The 6,851-nt window shown below is 36.2% G+C and overlaps 1 pseudogene; it reads right to left on the reverse strand.

The window, feature by feature from the left end:
- Window positions 1-3,558: 3,558 nt before the first annotated feature.
- On the reverse strand, window positions 3,559-6,534 carry LOC106323528 (annotated as a pseudogene).
- Between the last annotated feature and the right edge of the window lie 317 nt (window positions 6,535-6,851).

The following is a 6,851-nucleotide window of genomic DNA, read 5'->3' on the forward strand; positions in this document are numbered from 1 at the left end:
CTCCTACTTGAAATAGTTATGTTATTTTATTTTTTATTTTTTGTGTCGGAGAGTACATTGCTTTCATAACAGTGCTTCTCTGCTCATGATCTATACAAGTATGATTTGAAGACGGTTGTTTCCACTCTACTCCTTCACCTACATACGTTTGGAGAACCCGTCCACCGTGTCTTCCTATTGACAGACCTCCCTCGTCACTTTTGTAGTCATCTGACAAACTGTCTCTTAAAACATGTAGCGATCATTTTTGGTAGCATAATCATTTTTTGGTAGTAAAATTTCCTACTATTTAGTCTATTTCACTAAAAATTTAAGTACAGCCAACTCTTTAAATAACTTTTCTAGACACACTCACAGATCTTCAAGATATACAGAGTAATTTTAGGGTTCCTTCATGCTTGAGTCTATCTGCGTTTGAGTTCAAATGTACAAGTTTGAAAGTAATTTTGTTTCATTGTAGCATTTAAGATTCTTTGCAAAACTTTTGGTAATCTTTCTAAGTTATAGGGTAAAAGAGCCAAAATTATCACATTTTATTATCTCTCTTCATAGGTTCCTCATACGTTAAAACTTAAAACAACACTATTTTTAATACCAAATCTAAAGTTACCTAAAACAAAATTTTACCTTAATTTTATGGTGTAAGAATTTTGGGTTTTAAATGTTTGATAATTGGCTACTAAAACTTACGTTGTATATTAAACATGAAATCAAAATAGTTTGAGTATTTTTTTTAACAAATAAAACTTACATGATATATTTTCAGAATTTGTTTTAAGTAAAACGATCAGCATTTTAATGATTCAGTTTAACATGTTTCATAGTATAATTTTTATTTTAAAATACATAAGTGTTAATTAAATTTAAAAATAGATTAAATATTATACAAAGAGTCAAAAAAGTTTAAGTATTTTATACCTGATAAAAATTATATCAGATACTTTTAGGGAATTTTCCATAACTTTAGATAAAACCTTACAAATTACTAGATCCTGCAAATGAAACTAATAAGAATATGACAAAAGATACATGGAAAGGGTTTTCGATATGGCAAAAGCTGTTAAAAGTCAAAAATCAAGCTTACCAGTTCATGCGGGCAGGACCGGCTCAACACTGTCGGAGGTTCTAGGGCAAGAAATTTTTTTTTTTACCTTCTAATATTTATATATAGATAATGTTTAAAATATTTTTAAAATTTAATCAGTAATATTTTGTATATTTAGTGAAAATAAAACTATATACATATCAAATAATTTTGGGCATTTTTCAATTTTATTTATTATATTTATAATTTTTTTATATATAAAAATATAGATTTATAAAAAAATTAGACCCCTTAATTAGTATTATACGGAAGACACATGCTTAGATCCGGGGCGGTCGCACCGCTTGTCCCCCCAATGAGCCGGTCCTGCATTCGGGTTGAGTTTAATGATGGACAAGACACTTCTTTTGGTTTGAGTTACAAATGGGGAAGCTAAGAGCATTAGCAGTGGGGTAAAATAACTGAGTCTCTCAAATATTATTGTTTAATTATATAATTATATTTATTTCTTTTTAAAATAATTAGACAAATAGGATGTTGACATAGGGAGAATAAGCTCTAGTAAAAAAACTTACATCTCTTTAGACCATCCACAATAGGAGTGTTGAAAGTGGGTTTCAACTGTTGAATACCCTGCAAAGAGGGTGTTGAAATATTGTGCTTATCTATGTAGATTCAACATTCGTTGGAAAGTTTCAACATGTTGATAAAATTTTATGTGGACCAGTTTTGCCACTTGGCGTAAATTCATTAGATAAAAATGTTGTGTAGATTTATTTTATTTTTATTTTCACCCAATAACTAAAACTCATTTATTATATAATATTTTTTTTTTAAATAACAAAAATTATATCAAAATTCATAACTTTTTACAATCTATAAGTAGAGACTACTCTCATTATATTTGGACACAGAAAAACGTTATTTTTCCTATAATTAACTATTTTAGTGTTTTAAACTTTTTTGTTAAATAAATCCTAATAATAACCTTTTTAAAATTCCAAATTCTTCTTATTAAAAGTTACATTATTTTAGTATTTAAGTTAATTAGAATAAAAATATTATTAATATATAGTTATTATATTATAAAGATAAAAGTATGAATTAAAAATGGTGGGGTATAATGTTGAATTTTTATAAACAAACCATTGTAAAAGTTAAAAATGAAGAGGATGTTGAATAAGTTAGGTGGAAAAGTTGAATTGGAATGTTAAAAAAAAAAAATAGGGTGTTGAAAATGAAATGGTTGTTAAACCATCGTACATCGGTCTTATAAGTAAATGATCTTTCTCCCTCTTACGCTTTCACATTTACTTTCTATTTTTTTTAAGTCACGAAAAACTCACAAAATTTTACCACTGCACATGTTCTAATAGATGTTACCGGAACGCAGGGCAAAATTTTCTTGGAGTGCTCCTTAACGCGAAAGTAGGTGACGATTTCGGAGACCAGAGATGGCTGTCTCGTTGTAACCAAAGACGACACTTTCCAGACTTACGAGCAAGGTTATTAGAGACAATGCAGCAGCGCTCAGCTAATGGAAAAGAAAAGATCCTATGGCGCCACTCATCAACTGATTAGCGAGACAGATTTTGTGCATCTCAAACATGGGAGCAACTCAGAAGGATCAAACCTAAAGTGAGATGGGACAGACTTATCTGGTTTGCACAAGGCGTTCCGAGGTATTCCCTTATTGCTTGGTTGACAATCTGGTATCGCCTCTCAAGAGGGGACGGAATGAGAGCTTGGGGTCACACGCATGGCTGTGTGAAACTCGAGAAACTCGAGATCATATATATTTTGCTTGTCCTTATCTTACACGGTCTGGAGGAGGTCTACTGCAGGATCAAGCCACACGTGACTGGACAGAAACTCTTGAGACATTGATGACTGGAAGGCGTGATCGTATGGACCATATTCTGCTGTCTATCCAAACCACAATATATGTACTCTGGCGGGAACGTAATACTAGAGTCTAGAAGGCACAACGGAGTATGGAAAAATGGCAATCAGACTTCACGATTCATTGTAAAGGCGGTAAAAAGCATGATAGTTTCGTTTTTCTTAGATACAAGTTTCCCCATCGATTGACATGCATGCTTCGAAAATGAATAGAAGTTATGTACCTTCAACATTCTTTTGTTCTTTACACCGGTTTCTACGAGTTCCACAAGCTTAATAACAAATTTATTTTTTGATATTTCATAGATGCAAATGAGTTCTTTTGTTGATCAACAAATTTCAATTCTCAACCAAAAACAAAACAATAAGAAAATTGCTATTTGTGTTATTCAGCCTCGTAAAGAATTTATATCCAAAAACAAAATTCAGTATTGTTACGATTAGCTCTAGTTAATTACCTATTAATTAAAGACTTTCCTGGAAAGTTCATAAAAAGTCATTACATAAAAATTAAAATACTAATACCATTTGCAATGGAGTAAGCATAAACGACGAACATTAAGGAAGAAGCTAATTACTACTGTCTTGTCTTAGCATTTGCAAATACCCACTAGTTATGATCCTTCACCACCCGCCACCGCCGCTCTTATTACCACTAGACTCGTTTCCCCAACCACTATCTTCACCACTCTTTTTACCGGCAGACTCGTTTCCCCAACCACCGCCGCCACCCCAACCACCATCCTCGCTGCTCTTTTTACCACCAGAATCATTTCCCCAACCACCACCTCCAGAGTCGCTACCCCAACCGCCTGCACCGCCACTCTTTTTACCACCAGACTCGCTTCCCCAACCTCCATCTCCAGTTCCGGAATTGTTATTTCCCCAATCTCCGTTTCCATCTTCCCTCTCTCTGTTGTTATCACTCCGTCCTCTGCCTCGACCACGACCACCATACGGCCTAGGCGCTCCATTTGGATGCCCATCACCACGTCCACCACCATTTCTGTACTCACCGCCTCTCCCTAACACATACATTTTCACAATTTCTTATGTAAGACAGTATAAAGGTTCCTGGATGCTCGTCTGATATCCCGAAAGAGTACACTATCCTTGCAGGATTTTCACTCTTCTCGATCCTGAGAAGCTCATCAACTTCTGATTTTGTCCCCTTCCGGAACTTACTATAATTAAGCATGGTCTTAAGATGAGAGACTAGAGGATCAACATACCGATCCATGACCTGCAATTATGAAGTGTGGTAAGATTATAAAGAATTATGGTAAAAGAATCAAATACATGTTGTGCTTGACAGTGATATAATTAAAGGACAAACCTCATCTAAATCCTCGAAGGTGTCCTCTCCAATTGTCAGCGTCTTCCCAATACGCTGTAGGCTTGTGATGTCCTTGCTTTCTTTTCCACCTTCAACTATCTCCTTGTGAGCATAGACACCACCGTAGATCTTGAGCGTCAATGTCAAGTAATTGAGTCCTCGAGAACTTGGACGAACAATGCTTTCTCCAAAATCTTTGTCAGACAAATACTGAAAGATATCATAGCACCAACAAATAACCTCAGATTCTTTTAAAAAGAAGATAGCAGCAGATAACAAGACACTATTAATGTAAGCATCTTAACAAGTACCAAACAGAGTAAAAGAATACCTCGGTTGCTTGGTCAGCAGTGATGTTCTGGAAACGGGGATGGACAATCATCCGAGACTTAAAATGCTTCCTCACCAGCTCCTTTTCTTTTCGAGCTTTCTCTTTTTCAGTCTGGAGACTGTTTCTATCCTCACGGTAATAGGGATCAAGATTCTGGTTTTGCTGGCGCCTGTTGTTTCTCATTTCACTTTCCTTGCAAATAAGGAACACCTGATACCTCTCCTTTTGAATCGATTTGATCTTGCATGTAAGAATTTCGCCTTCATTTAGTCGGTCCGACAACTCGACAATGTCTCTCCCATCATCTGCGAAATCTTCCTTGGTAAGCATCCCAGTTAATCCAGAATCTAAGACACATATGGCTCTTCCACTCTGTAATCTCCGAACAGTGGCCTGGACAATTCTGCCTTCAGCTATGGTATCTTCAGTCTCTCCTGAGTTCATATAAAACTCTTCATCTGGAGTTGGATCTTTAAAAGGCATCCGCCAATCCTGGAAACCACAGCTTAACTCTCTCATGATATTACCGTAAGTTTCCTTCTTGTTCTCTCGTTTCTTGCTTGCAAGATACTCCTCAAGGACAACTTTCCTCAAAGAGCCTGGCCGATCTCTCACATGCTCTATTGCCATCTCTATTGCATCCTCATCATCATTGGAATCACCTCTTACATCTTGATCATAAATATCTTTTGCCAGTTCTTGTGCAAGACCATACGACTCAGGATGTATTCTGGTGTCATCCAATAAGTCGATAAATTGACTGCTACTAGCAGCCAGCCCACTCCTTAGGATGCGCAAGAAACCAGCTGCATTTACAAACACCTTTTTACCAAGACCATGCATTATCAGGTCCTTGCGGACAAATATAGATCCAGCTCTAACAAGCGACCTTTGCAATGACGCAGCTTTCCTAGGCCCAAGTCCAGAAATGAACTGTAAAGGAGAACAAAACCACTCATGGCTAGCTGCCAAATTAATGTCGATTCCAACCTGGTTTGTTATGTCAACCATAACCTGCTCAACCATCCCATACTTCTCGTCAACCTGAAGAAAATTCTCCAATGGATGAAGCTTCCAAGACAATATTTCCCGGCCTGGACCGCATAAAGTCGCAGCCATCGCAAGAGGATTCTGGAGATAGCGTCCAAGAGCAACCGCACGTTTCACGATCCCTGACTGTTGAGGTAGCTGTTCACCTGAGATTCGAGAATTTTCATATAGCCTAGGAAGTGATTCGTCTACATAAACAATGGTTAAATCATCCATCCCATGTCCAACATCTCTAGGCTTTTCCTCCACCATCTGGAATATGACCTGAAATTAAAAAAAAAAAAAAAAAAAAAGAGGAAAAACATGACCAAATTTACTATGCAAAAGAAATAGCAATGGGTTAGCAAATAAAGCTTATGGTATATGAACAGCTCCTAAAGCCAGAACATGCGGTTGATGGTCCATCATAAACTTTAAAACACGATCCTGGTCATTCTTTTTACGTTGCTGGTCGCTGACATTCTGGGATCGCAGTGTGAGAGATCCAGCATAAAGGACATCAAGCACCTCTCCCGATGAATCCAGCATCACAAACGTATTTGGTGGCTTTCCAGGTCCCCAACAACATGCCATGACCCTCATCTACAGGGAGAGTAAAAATCAAACCTTTAGATAAATCAGAAGAGACCCAAGCGAAATCACGGCGCGGAGAGGAAATTAGGGTTTGTGTACCTTCTTCGTCGGAAATGTCGTTCCTTGCCATTGTACTTTCGAGAAATTAAAAGTGCGACGGCGCAGAAACCATCCCTGAAAGATGAGGAAACGTCGATTGAGAAGAAGGTTTGGCGATTCTAGGGTTCGCGAAAAGCGGCGCCGGAGAGCAGAAGGCTTACCAGCGTGATTGTTTCGTGAAAGAAAACCAGAATCTGAATGAGCTGCTATATGCAATTTTCAAGCTTATATTTATACTGCGGCCTTTTTTTTTGTTTCTCATTTATTTAAATTATTGTTTCTTTTTTTACTTAAAACGATTTTTTTTTCCTGGTCGTAAAAAGAAATCTTTTAAATTTTCATTCTTTTCTAAAATTGTTTTACAAAACTTTTAGGGCATAAACTAAAAGCTAACATTTTTTTTTATTGATTTTCCTCTTTCCAGTTTGTATTAATTGTTATTTATAAAAATAAAAATTACATTAAAATACAGAAAATAATAAAATTACAGTTAAATGCATAATTAGAATTTTGAA

Source organism: Brassica oleracea, chromosome C2, assembly GCF_000695525.1.
Source record: "Brassica oleracea var. oleracea cultivar TO1000 chromosome C2, BOL, whole genome shotgun sequence".
Classification (NCBI taxonomy): domain Eukaryota; kingdom Viridiplantae; phylum Streptophyta; class Magnoliopsida; order Brassicales; family Brassicaceae; genus Brassica; species Brassica oleracea.